At 31.3% G+C, this 14,500-nt stretch overlaps 1 long non-coding RNA gene across 4 annotated transcripts; it reads right to left on the reverse strand.

Annotated features, from left to right (window-relative positions):
* Nucleotides 1-10,343: 10,343 nt before the first annotated feature.
* LOC111921685 (uncharacterized) lies at nucleotides 10,344-13,186 on the reverse strand. 4 transcript variants are annotated; one of them, XR_006187481.2, is made up of 4 exons: nucleotides 12,433-13,186; nucleotides 12,225-12,358; nucleotides 10,898-11,805; nucleotides 10,344-10,664 (listed from the first exon to the last, which is right to left on the reverse strand). It is a non-coding gene; the product is annotated as an uncharacterized LOC111921685 (long non-coding RNA). The 4 variants fall into 4 exon arrangements; XR_006187479.2 differs by having other exon boundaries at nucleotides 10,898-11,528; nucleotides 11,669-12,358; XR_006187480.2 differs by having other exon boundaries at nucleotides 10,898-12,288.
* Nucleotides 13,187-14,500: the final 1,314 nt, after the last annotated feature.

Consider the following 14,500-nt stretch of genomic DNA (forward strand, 5'->3'; position numbering starts at 1 on the left):
GATTATTATAATATATAATGCTACAAGAAATAGTGTTCAGATTGCTTGTGTATACCTATGTATACATGGGATCAATCATTACTATTTATTTCGATTGCTTGTGTACATAAATCAATTGATAATTATGATCTGACAAAACAATCTTTCATGAATCAGGGAAACCCAAAGTCATTACAAACCTATGACATGGACTGATAGAAAATATGAGAAAAGGCCAAAAAGACTTTTAAAACTTTCTCTGAAGTATATAACATGGATCTTGTTGAATCAAAGTTAAGTTATTAAAAATCTTAAATATAAAATAATATAACAATTAGCTAAAAAATAATGTATAATAAGTAAAATAATTATCCTAATTAAAACAAATCAAAAATGTCTTGTAAGATTTATAGTTTTTCTGGTTTTGTAGTTGTAGAATTAAAATACTTATGCAACCAGGAAAAGAGACGAACATAAGCATAGCTGAAAAATATGCCCTTTGACATTTGAGCCTTTTTAACATGGAAAATGCCGTTGTGGTGGTTTCTTCTTCTTGATTCAAAACATTTATCCGTGAACTGAAATTATAACAAAATAGGTATATGATGAATACTTTTGAAAAAACTCAATAATCCAAGGGATAAGTTTATAGAGCAGAGGAGATGTATTGGTTTCATGGGATCAAATCAAGAAGGCAAAACTAAAATTGAAATAAGTTTTTGGTGAAGGGGGTTGTATATACCTAGGGCTCATAAGGAATAAGCTTATGTAATTTCATGATGCTTGAAAACCTGAAATGAACAAATCTGCAATAAAAATAAATTTTATTAGATTTCGGTTTGATTCATGGTCAGAAAGATAGATTAAACCAAATCATTAAGCAACGAAACCCATGATAACTTTTTTTATGTGAACTAAATAGTACAAAACAGTTTATACAAAACTCACCTATTGTTTATAAGAATAATGATTTTGATTTAAGCACACGATGAAAATAATAATAAAAGATGTTTGGCTGGATAACTTTGAGATTCCTGCCAAAAAGAAATCTTAAGAAAGTTTACAGTTTGATATGATTGAATTGGGGAAAGGAATAGAATGACTGATTCTTAGCAATCCTTCTCAGAATCCCACAAATGATCACACCCCAAAATTCAAATTCAAATATATAGTAAAAAGTAAAGATTAAAAAACAAAAAAGGTCACGACCATGTCATAAATAATAACAATGTAGGATTGTTATAAAATAAAGACCAACCTAGAATCAATTTTCTGTTTCAACATTTGTTCATTCTCTGATATCCCAATGGTAGCAGAATTTCGACGTTGATGAGTGCTAAGTTCTGAAACTTCAGTGTTTCATCTTCAATTCAGAAAATCAAAAGTACGTCAAAGTTAAATAACCAATTTCAAACCGATTAAAACATACATAACCAATTTTCTCATTATTATTATTACCAACAATTTTGAAGAAACCATAAGTTAAATTATAGTCGCATATTGACGAACAACAAATTTTATGTCAAATCCATGAATTCAGGAGAAAGAGGAAGACCGGTTACATAGCAAGAGAAATAGATATGCCGAAAACATTACCTGAAAGAAGTCGTCAGAGGCGCAACAGTCGGAGCTGGAGGCTGTCACACCCCAAAACCGGAACGGCGGAAACGTTCGGGAGTGGAGGACGTCATGTCAAGTATCACGAGATATGTATATGGTAAGCAAGTAATGAACAACCATTTCATTTAGAAAGAAAGTGTTTAAAATGTATGTGTCCACAAAACATAGAAGTCATAATCAAATAACAAAACAAGACTTGAAGCTATAATGCTCCATCTTCTGAAGTCTCAGCACGAGCACCTGTCTAATAGTCTCCTGAGAATACAAGTTATTTGAAAGAGTTGATCAGCAATTAAGCTGGTGAGTTCATAAGATTTTAGTGATGTGAGTAAGCTGTAAAAATGTGGTTGAAAATGTATAAGCACAAGTGATGTAAGTTGTAAGTTTTGTTTTGAAATGATCGCATGTTCATCAAGAAAATCCTATATTTCCTACTTTAATGGAAGTTAAGTAAAATGACACTACAAGCCTTTCTATGCGTACTAAGTGGTACAAGTTATATATACTTAGAGTAAATAAACAATCGATTATGCGCATCTGCCCTAAACTCACAACCCAACGGGGAACAGTAAGTAAGGCGGATAGCACACATTCCATTGGTTGTTAGATCGTTGTCATATATAACCTTGGTGTATTCACTTGTTACTCATGGAGTTATTTGTAATGGTTCCTTTATATCTAATGGAGAGTTCTTTTAAGAAAACCTATATTTCTTATAGTAAAATAATGACTACGGTGATTTCTTTTATAATAGCTTTGTTTATACTGCTATATATAATCTGATATCGGGTAGATAGTTAATTGGGGGAATCTGCCCTAAGCCCACAATCCAACGAGAACAGGACATCGGGGGAAAACACAAATTTAACTATCTATCAGATATTAGTTCTATATATAAACATGGTGTATAAACCAAGGCATTATAGAGTTAACTCACTTAAAGTCTTTTAAAAGCTGCACTGCTTAATAAAATGGATTAAGCCCTTTCTGGGAAATCTCTAGTTTTGTCTATCAAAAACACTAACTTTGATAAGTAAGTTATGTACTAGAAAAACTGTGTTTTGACTTTGTGTCCTATAACCTGATCCATACTTGGTACCCTTATGATGACTTAATGTATACTAAGCATATATATATATATATATATATATATATTCGAGTAGATAATAGATTGGTGGAACTCGGTTCAAGACCACATCAAACGAGAACAGGAAATGAAGCGAAGGCACACATCCTATTAGCTGTCGGAATCTATTGGCATATACGTAGTCTATAGTGTATACATTAAGGAATCATAAAGCTAGCACTAAGATCCTAACCTTTAATCGTAGCCTTCTACCAAGGCATCTTCTGTTCTGAGTTAAACCCGACTGTTCCTTTGTCAAATGTAATGTATATTCTCCCTAGTTTATAACCATTTCGAATAGAAAATAGATTAACCTTCAAGTGTTACCGACACTTTATGAAAGTAATGGGAGAAGTGAGTACCCTGATGTCGTTTATAATGACATGCAGAGGTACTATTAACCTAAAAACATATTTGTTTTATTACGGTCATAATGTGAAAGCTAGAACCCCTACTAAACGCTCTCATGTAAGGAGATTGAGGGAACCCAACGCGACCCTAGCAAATCCATGCAAGCCGTGTAATTCACATTAAAGTTATATGATCATGTATACCCAATATAACTATCACTAATGCGTTAGCGATTCATTGGTATAATTAGATCCTGTCTGCGTGTTGTCATGCTATAGCAAACTAACTTGTTTGTTATGTTCTGTTCTGGAATTGTTTGATTCTCTTCACTGTTTGTTCTGTTATGATATTGACTCTTTGTGTGCTTCATTGTACTAGAAGTAATGAATAGCATTCTCCTAAACTATACCTATAATAGTTTACTAATGCTTTACTTCGACTGTTACTGAAATGACTCCTTTCTCTACTAAGTTACGCTGCAACTTTAATAACGGAGTTTTGAAATGTGTTGACAACTTATAATTAACATAAGTAACATTTTGAAGAATGTTTAACAACTAATATTTACACAATTATCATTGTGTTCAACCAGTATCCCCCCCCCCTAAAATAGTTTAAAACAGTTAAATGATTCATTACGGGGTATGAACTCACCTGATGTGGGTGATTCAAACGGGTATGCGTGTAAGGATGAGAAGTTCCATGAATGAAGTCCCGAGACACAGTAAGTCCTAAATGATATATAAGGACACATCTTGACATGAATATAGTGTTTATAAACAACTATATGAAAGATAACACCTTCTAGGACTAGGAAACACCTTGGCTAGGTGTTGGAATCACATGTGATTCAACAAGGGAAGTGAAATGGCACTAAATGGTGTTTACGGTTTTGTAACCCACTCTACTTGAGTTTACGGTGGTAAACCCATGAGTTTACGGTCGTAAACTCATGGCACTTTGACCATATGGTGGTTTGAAGTCCTAGAAGTCCTTTTGAAGCATCCTAACTTCAAGTTTTAGCCTTAGGAAGTGATTAGGGCATCATATCACCCATTTTATAGGGTTTACGGTTTTTGGACCATATGAATTTGAGTTTACGATAGTAAACTCAAATGGTTTATGGTCAAATGAAGTTTTCAAGTCCTAAACACTTCTAGGTAAAGGTCTAGGCTAGTTTCTAAGCTTAAGGAATGAGTTTGGGGCATCAAAACATGTCTAAGAGGTGTTTACAATTTTGGGAGATCCCCAAATCGTAAACACATATATATATATATATGGGACATTTTGTGGTTTACATGTGCTAAACACATCCAAGGAAGGTTACATGTTTGCTCCTAGGGTTTGGCAAGAGGTTAAGGCACTTTGGCACACTTTTAGCAACCTTAATAGGGTTTACGGTCCATGGAAATTCTTGGACCGTAAACACCTTATCCTTGTGATTTGGGTGTTTTCTTGAGGCTCTTATGGTTTAAACATGTTAATGGTTGTTTCTATGCTTGTTTCAAAGGTCTAAAGGGACAAAGGGCACATTTAAGCCCCATTTTTAGTGTTCACGATCCAAGAAGATTCTTGGGCCGTGAACACCTTGTTCTTGAGGTATTTTGATGCTTTCATGGAGTGTAACACTTGATCGTAACATACTAAGGCTAGAAACACTTACTAGTTGAAGATCTTGGAGAAAAACAGGATGCTACTTGAGAGAGAAATGGCTTTAGTCTTTGGAAATCGTGAAAAAGTGATTAAAATAACTAAGTCACACTTATATAGTCTTTTGGGTATACGGTCCTAATACCATTTTGGACCGTAAACTCAAAACTCTTGAAATTTTAGGCATGTTTTGCTACATAGTACACCCTAGGGTATCCACTCTCTTGATATCTCTTGAAGCACTAACTTTAAACCACTCAAACTTATTCCAAAAAGTTTGAAAGTTAGCAGAAATAGTTTTAACTCATATTGAAGTGAATCGTTGAATAGAATGGAAAGTTTTGGTTTGTCACAGAGGCAGAGATGTCGGCGACGACAATGGCACGGAAGAAGGAAGCTTCAACATATCACAATGGAGGATTTGTGTGTGTGGGCGTCGATAAGAAGAAAAGAGCTGAGGGTCTGCTAATGAGAAAGAACATAAACTGAATTAAAATTATGACACTTCCGTCTTATTCAAATTAATTTTGGTGAGCTTTAATCGTCTTTATTACATTTCCTAATTTTAAATAGAAGTTATGTATTATAAAATTGGTTGACAATATTAAAACCTTTATAACCAGAAATTCAAGATTTAAAATATAGAAAACTTTTATTGGAATTAAATACATTCCATTTGGGGATGATGTCAACAATTTGATCTAAGGGTGCAAAACATAAGATTAAAACACAATCAAGGGTGCGAAATGTTTAAGATGATGTCATAAGGTTTCTCTTATATATATATATATATATATATATATATATATATATATATATATATATATATATATATATATATATATATAGGTAAAGGTTCAAATGAGAACCAAAAAGATTAAGAACCTAAGAACCAACTAATTAAGGGAAATTCTTGTCAAAACACGGAATGGCATAAGTTGTAATTCTCACGAAATAGAAGGTTTACTATGTATCATTTAACATATCTATTCAGATCTGTTTTCATGCCTCTAGATTGTGAACTACCAGAGTTATCAACTCAACATATCTATTCAGATTTGGTCGGATTTTCACCGGAAGCCTCCAGATCTGCCATCAATGACCACCGTCACCTCCAGATCTGACATCTTCCTCCATCGTCGCTCATAACCACAACCTCTTTTCACCACTGATGATGACCGCCACCAGCCTCTATCATACAAGATATGTGTAGACCTGGTCAGATTTGCATAGATCTGATCAGATCAGAAATTTAGAGCGATTTTGTAAAGTTTCTTGTTTTCCGGCGAGCTTCCTCACCTTAGATTGTCCAGAAAAATCACCAGTCGCCATCAAATTCTCGGATCTAACCAAATATGCACTGATTTCTCAGATCTGGTCATGTCTGTTGTATTTAGTGCATGTTCAGATGCTAATATACCCGGTTTTTGTTCCAGAACACTTGTTTTTTCTCTGGTATTTCCATCATATGAGAAATCTCAGTCTCATCCTTACCAGATCTGTTTTTTGACCATATTCCCCTTCTTTGCAACTCACATTCTTCTATTTTTCTTTGATATTTAGTCAAACACCACCTGATTTTAATCAGATCTGATGGGTTTATCTGTTTTCAGGTTAGATAAGGTGTTTGTATGATTGGTATTTCACGATTGCCAATGTCAATTCCATCACCGCATCAGATCTGGTGTTCGGTGATGATGTTTACATAAGAAAGTTCTGCAAAAAAAAAGAAGCACACAAAGTGCTTGATGAAATGCCTCAATGGAATTAGGTAAGTTATTAAGTTGTGAATGCTACAATGAAGTTTTTTTAGAGTTTAAACAGTGAATATGGTAAATTAAGCTATGAATGAGTGTATAAATTGTTAATATAATATCATCTTATATATCTGATCAGATTTGGTGTTTTATGGTGATTATGCATCTGATGTGTGTGGTGCACACAAAGTGTTTGAAATGTCTCAACCAAATTCAAAAAGTTATTAAACTATGAATATGCATTTTTAATGTATTAATTTGTGAATATGTAAGTTATTAAGTTGTGAATGTGTATTTTTCTGATGCACTAAGTTGTGAATTAGTGTCTGCAATATTGAATTAAGTTGTGATTTAGTGTTTGAAATGTTAAACTAAATTGTGAATTATGATTTCTTTTATCCAAATTTGGTTTTTGAGGGAAGGATGTTGGCGTTGTTTATACCGGTGGTTGACGGTGGCGATGATTGGCGGTGACATTTGGTAGTTGGTGGTATTGATGGTGGTGGTGGTGGTAGAGTAGGGATATATTTCTATTTCTCACTCATCTTCTTCGTTGATTTCAGATAAGTTATCCTCTTTTATGATTCATGTATATGTTTTTCTTTTGATGTTGGTTTCTGAAATATAAGATAATTTATACATGTATTAAACTGTGAATGAGTTGTTTGGTACACTAAAATATGATATTATACTTGTAAATGATTTATGAATGTATTGTAATAAACTTTGAATTTTATGTATTAAGTTCTGAATTTTATTCACAATTTAATATATTAAATTCACAGTTTAATACATATAAATGTCTCTAGATATGAACGTATAAATATAATTTTTAGTTGAAAATATGGTTCTGAATATATAATTTTTAGGTATAAAATTGTGAATTTATTGTATTAAGCTGTGAATTTTATGTATTAAAATTAGAATCGATTGCATTAACCTGTGAATTTTTTATGAATATTCTATTTGCTTCTTTGAGAAGAACGAAGCATTATACACATATATGATTTTCTTTAATTTAAATAAATTATATATAATTTAAACTATGAATATTATGTAAATTAAACTTTGAAATAAACACTAGTCTCTAAATCTAAAAGTTTAAATGTAAGTTTTAAGTTAAGAATATAGAATTATGTGTATTAAATTATTAATTTATTATATTAAGTTGTATTTTATGTATTAAATGGTAATTAACTGTATTAAATTATGAATTGACTGCATTTGGTGTGAATTTTTTGTAAATTTTGTGTTAAAATATGAATTATTGATGTATGATTTTTTGTATTATTTGTCTTGTGACTATATTTATTTTTTATCTATATACATATGTAAATATGCATTAGTTTTTATAATTGTTTTGTATTAAATTCAAAACGAGTGAATTAATAAGTTTTTATTAAATTGTGAATATAGTATTTAAGTTGTAAATGTTTGACTTTATATACAGATCTGTATTTGGATAGAAATATGGTCGACACGCTGACACATGTGGTTGGTGGCGGTGTGTGATGGTAGTGGTAGTGGTAGAGTTTGGGTTTAGCTTATCTAAAATTGTAAATTAGTGTAAAATGGATTGTATTAAGCTGTGAATTATGTGTATTAAACTGTAAACGGACTATATAAAGTGGTATTTCGTATAATTTTTGTGTTAAAATATAGACGAATGTATGAATAAATATATTAGACTGTAAAAATTACGATTTTGCCCTTTTTTTACCAATAAGAAAAAAATCATGATTTTAACATATTTAATATTACTCACAATACATGTTTACTAAGAAAATGAGGGTTCTTAGGGTTCTTAACATTTTTTGGTTCTCATTTGAACCACTCCCTGTGTGTGTGTGTGTATATATATATATATATATAGTTAATCATACGTGCACACAATAGATAGTGAAAACAAAATAACTTATATATATATATATATATATATATATATATATATATATATATATATATATATAGAAGTAAGTTCAAATAAAAACAGTAAATAGTGCGAGAACGTAAAAACACTATGTTTATTTTATTATTCTGTAATGATTTTTGTATATGTGTATTGTTGAAGTAATTCTAATATAAATATTAACTTTCGGTTAGTCATATATTCATTACAATGTTATTATTCTATTATAAACTTATGTATGTGCATTTTTGTAGTAAATTCTAATTTTAATTTTGACCTTTGACTATTCATTTATTCTTTGTTGAATAATGACATAAAGTTGTCGATACAAAATTCATTGCAGAATAATAACATAAAAAAATGTTTTTACATTCTCACACTATTTACTGTTTTTATTTGAACTGTCCCCTGTATAGAACTGTCCCCTATGTATGAATCCTTTTCTACGACGAACACAACCAAAAAGTCAACTATGATATGAATGTATATTGTATCCATGCCACCACACTCATCTCAAAGTTTCCACAAAGGAGTTTACATATTTTCATTGGACGAGTGCCTTTCATTAATTTTTTTGTAAATAGTTTAATAAGTTCATTAAAATAACTATTAAGGATGAAACTCATGTAAATTTCTGTCGAAAATTTATATACATTCAATAGGTAACACATAATTCACACATACACATATATATATATATATATATATATAGAGAGAGAGAGAGAGAGAGTTTTGTTCAAATGTTTCTACTATCTATTATGTGCACGTATTATTGATTCTGGACCAATCATTTTAGTTATTTTAAGAAAGTAATTAATGCATATTAAATGTTGAATATTTAATTAATATTCATTATATCTTCAACATGTAATATACATTAATTACTTTCTTAAAATAACTAAAATGATTGGTCCACAAGCAATCCTACATGCACACAATAGATAGTTAAAACAAAATAACCTAACCATATATATATATATATATATATATATATATATATATATATATATATATAAAAGTGAACTTTTGACTTGTGAAAACACAAATATAAAAAAATATTATATGCTTTTACGATCCAAATGCAAGAAAACAAATATATACAAAGTTTGTAACCAAAAACTAATATGTAAAAACCAAAAACTTAAAAAGAAAGCACATAAAAACATAAAGGTAAAAAAAGGAAAATCATTAAAAAAATATGCATAAATATATAAGTATAAAAAAAAAAACTTGTAAAAAAGGTTTTGTAAACAAAGAACTTATTAAAACAATTTAGTCAAAAACAAAGCTGTAAAAAAATACATAAAAGAAGTTGTCAAATAAACTTCTTATAAAAAATAACTTTTATAAAACATAAAAAGCAAATTTGTAAAAACAATTAGGGGAAAAAAAAGTAAATTTGTTTGCGCCAAAATTGTATAAGAAAAAAATGGCCAAAATAAAAAAAGAATAGTAATTAAAATTGTTTTTTTATAGTCTTTTTAAATTGTTTTTTTGAAGGTTGTTTGTATTTATTGTTTAATTACAATTAGTTGAAAAATACATGACCCATATAATTATCGAAAACGCTCATATAAAATACGTTTTAACTAGGAAAGAACCCCGCTTTACGGGGATGGAATGCCAAAGAAGATGGACAAAACGGGAATATTTTCAAAACAATATCTTACAATAAGTTTATTTTCATTTCTACTTCACAGGTTCCCCTTCGCAAATGGGACACAAGTTCTTCTTATAGACAACCATTTCTTGATACAGTCAACATGAAAACCATGGCCACAAGCTTGTAACATCCCAATATCATCCATATTCGCATACTCTTCCTAAAAATTTTAAACCAAATCAACTATATATATATATATATATATATATATATATATATATATATATATATATATATATATATATATATATATATATATATATATTAATGTAAAAATTGAATTCTTACAAGGCAAATGACACATGTGGCCTCATCTCGTATTTGATCTGAAGAACAATAAATGGATTCTTGTATGTATTTTGCTTAAAATCTATAACTAAAATATCTAAAATGGATGGCACAAATGTCTTTAAAGCTTAAATTCTTCCCAATGCTAATTTTGTAACATGTAAAAGTTATCAATGTGTTTAAAAATTCTAACAAAACAATTTAAGAATAACTTCATAAAACTTCCTAAAAGAAAATTTTATTCCATTTCAGACGTTATTACCATGTGCAGGTATGCTTATAACTTCATCTTACTGCATTTTTGGAAACTGATGAAACCATCTGTTGCAAATAAACAGAGACATATACATTATTTATTCGCAATTTTAGCTTGTGAAGTAAACATATTCTAAAGATGATTAGGTAATCTTTAGCATTATTATTTTGAACATAGACAATCCCCAAAATCATAAATATTCACCACAAAGGGCATTGCAAAGAACCCAAACTTCATAATGACTAAAAACAAAATGAAAGTAGAATGCTACAAAACACAATGCAGTGGAGAAATATACCTTTTAAGCACTGCAGGATTGACAGAATAATCATAGTCTTGAAGATCATCTGGTAAAGAAGCTGTATTAAGCTCAAAAGATCCAAGTGGTACACCAACTCTTTCTGCTCCAGTCAGTTTTTTTGATGGGATTCGATGAGAGAATCTTAAAGCTTCATTTCCAAGGATTTTTCGGTCATTTAATCCTCCGGAAGCTGTTTTCTTAAAAACACTTACAAACCCTTTGAATTTGACCAATAAAGCAACAGATACACTGCCATTAGCATGTACATCAAGAATTTCCACAGTATCAAATTAGAATTTAGGAATTACTGATTTCTAAATTGGGGCAGTATACAACCACTCAACCACTGGTTCTGAATCAGATTGACTATCATCATCAACATTCACATGGTTGGCATTTGCCATGCTTCCATCAACTTCCTTGTCAGACACCACACAAAATCAAAAGCATTTTATTTCTGAATTTAGATTATTGTTAATAAATATTATTATTTAATTTTCACCCAATAAACATTACCAATTAATCTAAGTGATAGAGGAAGTTCAGCCTTAAGAAGCTTTGAAGCATGTTTCAGTATATCTTTACTTGATCTTATATAACTCTCCAAAGTCATGGCTCGACTTCTCACCTAAAAACATTTGGCAGCCAAACAACATAGAGAATGGAATCTCAAATTCTAATGCTGTTAGATTCTATCAGAATTCGGGAACCAAACAGGCTTACAAAAAACATCCAAACAATTAGGTCTATAGTTGGGAATAAACTTACCGCATCTTAGAATCGAAGAACATGTTCACAGGAGAAATCCGGATCATTTGTTTCAAAAGGGACCATTCTACCCCCAACATCAAGTGGATCTTCATTATGTACATATCTGTATTTAGGAAGGACTCTAATATCTGCTTCTGATGCACCTCCATGTGTATATTTAACATAGATTTCAAAATTAGACAGCGATCAAGCTAAACCAAACAAACATCCACTCACTCACAACAAAGTTGAACTGAATCTGTGAAAATCCTAAGTCAGAGCATGTAAGACACTTGCACAAGAAGTAAACATATTTGAACATGTTCTCCAAATAAAACAATGTTCATCAATAATAGATAAATAGCATCTAAGCATAACTACGAAATTTCCATTGTTTCCAAGATACGTCTTCAAATCGTGATAATATCAAAACAACACAAATCCCTAAATTATGTTCCTAATTTGCTACGCATATTCCAACCTCACAACAGTACATTTGTCTTCTCTGATGGGTTTATCACAATCGATAATGAGAAAAAACAGAACAAATAAGAGTTCAATTATGGGAACTTACACCTCCAGCCTTGGTTGATTCAATACCATCGGTCACCACACCATCACCGCTTCCACCGCCCATCCTATCCACCCCAAATTTGAGGTTTTTTTTAGCAATTAATGAAGAAAAACGAAGAAACAGCTAGAGATTCTCTGTGTAAGAATCGAATTGAAGAAGTTATTTGATCGATCAAAAAGATGATAACCTAAGAAAGGAAATTCATTACCTGTCGATTACCTATCAGTATCGATGGAGATGATTAGAACAGCACCAACTCATCCGACGGTTATTTTACGAAGTGGAAGTTGTAGTAGATGGAGGCGATGGATCGATGGTAACCCCGGTGGCTACTCCGAAATGCGACGGAAGCGCAAGTAAAAGGAAGAAAAAAGGGAGAAGCCGCTTGAGAAATCTATGGCAGTGGATATGAGGCAATCGGTGGGTAGTTAACGGTGTTGGAGTCGGTGGTGGTGTGGTGGAGTAATTTAATCGGGGAACGAAATGGTGGAGGACACCATAGTATTGAAGAGAGCATGACACAAACGAAGCAGAAGCCATGGAGGAAAACACGTATACACCGTACAGTGGGTATGATAAACAGAGTTCCGCTTTGGCATTTTACAATTTGAAACATAAACATATACAATGGAAAGTAAAATTTTGCAAAGAAACAACACCAATAAACAGAAACGGAGGAAGATGCGTGAGGACAAACCTGCAAAGAAAGCCGACGATCCTCCTGAGAAGAATAAAAGAAAAGAGCGACACAGAAGGTAAGCGGTGGGAAAAGTGGAAGTGGCAAAAACGAACGACAACGAAAAGAAACACGTAGAAAGGAGTTTAACAAATTAAGCCAAGTTTAACAAATTAAGCCATGTGTAATCCACTATCACCTACACAGAGATGCAGAAGCGGTGACAGTTTAAGAAACAAAGACATTTGTAATCCACTATCAAATTTAATAACCACATAAGACAACAACTGAAGAAAAAAAAAGGAAAAAAAAATTTCAGCAACCAATCAGAAATCAGAACTGTTCAACATGTACTTCAAAATTAGTATATATATAAATTAACAAACTCTTTAAAAAAGTTTGAGTTTGAAAAACCTTCCACAGTAGCTTTTTTCTAAATGGAAAGAGTTTTTTATTTTTATTTTGTTTAAACTCCTGAAAAATCGTTTATGTGAATGATCTATAAATAAAACAAATTTTATGAAAAATGTTTAGACAAAATTTGCAAAAGAAAAATAAAAAAGCAAATTTTATTTTTAAAAAAATGATTAGACTAAGTTTGCAAAAGAAAACGAAAGTTGGGAAAATAGTGAGAAAAAAAATGTGTTTGGACCAAAATTGTAAAAATATTGAAAAATTATGTACTAATAAAATGTAAGAACAAAAAAATAATAATTAAATGGTGAGAAGGAGAATGCGAACAGTAAGGTTAGGAGGTTGTTAATTATACTCTCGTTTTTTCGAACCGGGAAATATGTTAGAAGCGTAGGTGAGGAAAATGGTACAAAGTGAAACTTACAACAATAAAACCAACAGAAGATAACATATATAATTACAACCCAAGAATATGGTTAATAGCCCAATCAGTCCAAATGAAAACTCAGTATTCGTTTTATGTTTAAACTTTAAACCAAAAGAACACCATATATTTAACGAGATCATCATACACTTAACACTTTGGTAGAAGAAGTCTTCACATTATTCAAATTCAATTCGTTCCACGCCTTTTATAAACCCCAAAACGCGTCGTATAGCATGCCTAGTAAAATTTCTTTTTTTTTTGGAGCCCCATTTAAATATATCTTTTGTCTTGAAATTCTGATTCATCTTTATGCCACACCATTAAAGAGTCCACTCTCATGTGGTTTCGCAATGGAGCATTCACACATTATATGCTTTGTATTTTCCTCATTGGCCCCACATCTCTTAGTCTCTTACATTCATCAAATATTATGTTTATCCCATAATGTTTAAGGGTTGCAACTAAAGGTATCCGGTCGAGAAATGCCCTACAAACAAAACAATAAACCTTAAGTTGCACCTCTTTCACCTACATAAAGTTATTTTCACAGATACGAACATATTTTTATCAATAAGGATGTTATGATGCAAAGCTCTTCATTTGATGGTGTCTTAGACTTTCTCCTTTTGATATGGGTTTTTGGGTTGAGCTAGTTTATAAATACAAGTCTTAGTATCATTATATAGGTTGAGAGAGCTCTCATTATATATAGATTTCTAGATTAGAGAGAGAGAGAGAGAGAGAGCACATGCTTCTATT

Source organism: Lactuca sativa, chromosome 9 (assembly GCF_002870075.4).
Source record: "Lactuca sativa cultivar Salinas chromosome 9, Lsat_Salinas_v11, whole genome shotgun sequence".
Taxonomy (NCBI): Eukaryota; Viridiplantae; Streptophyta; class Magnoliopsida; order Asterales; family Asteraceae; genus Lactuca; species Lactuca sativa.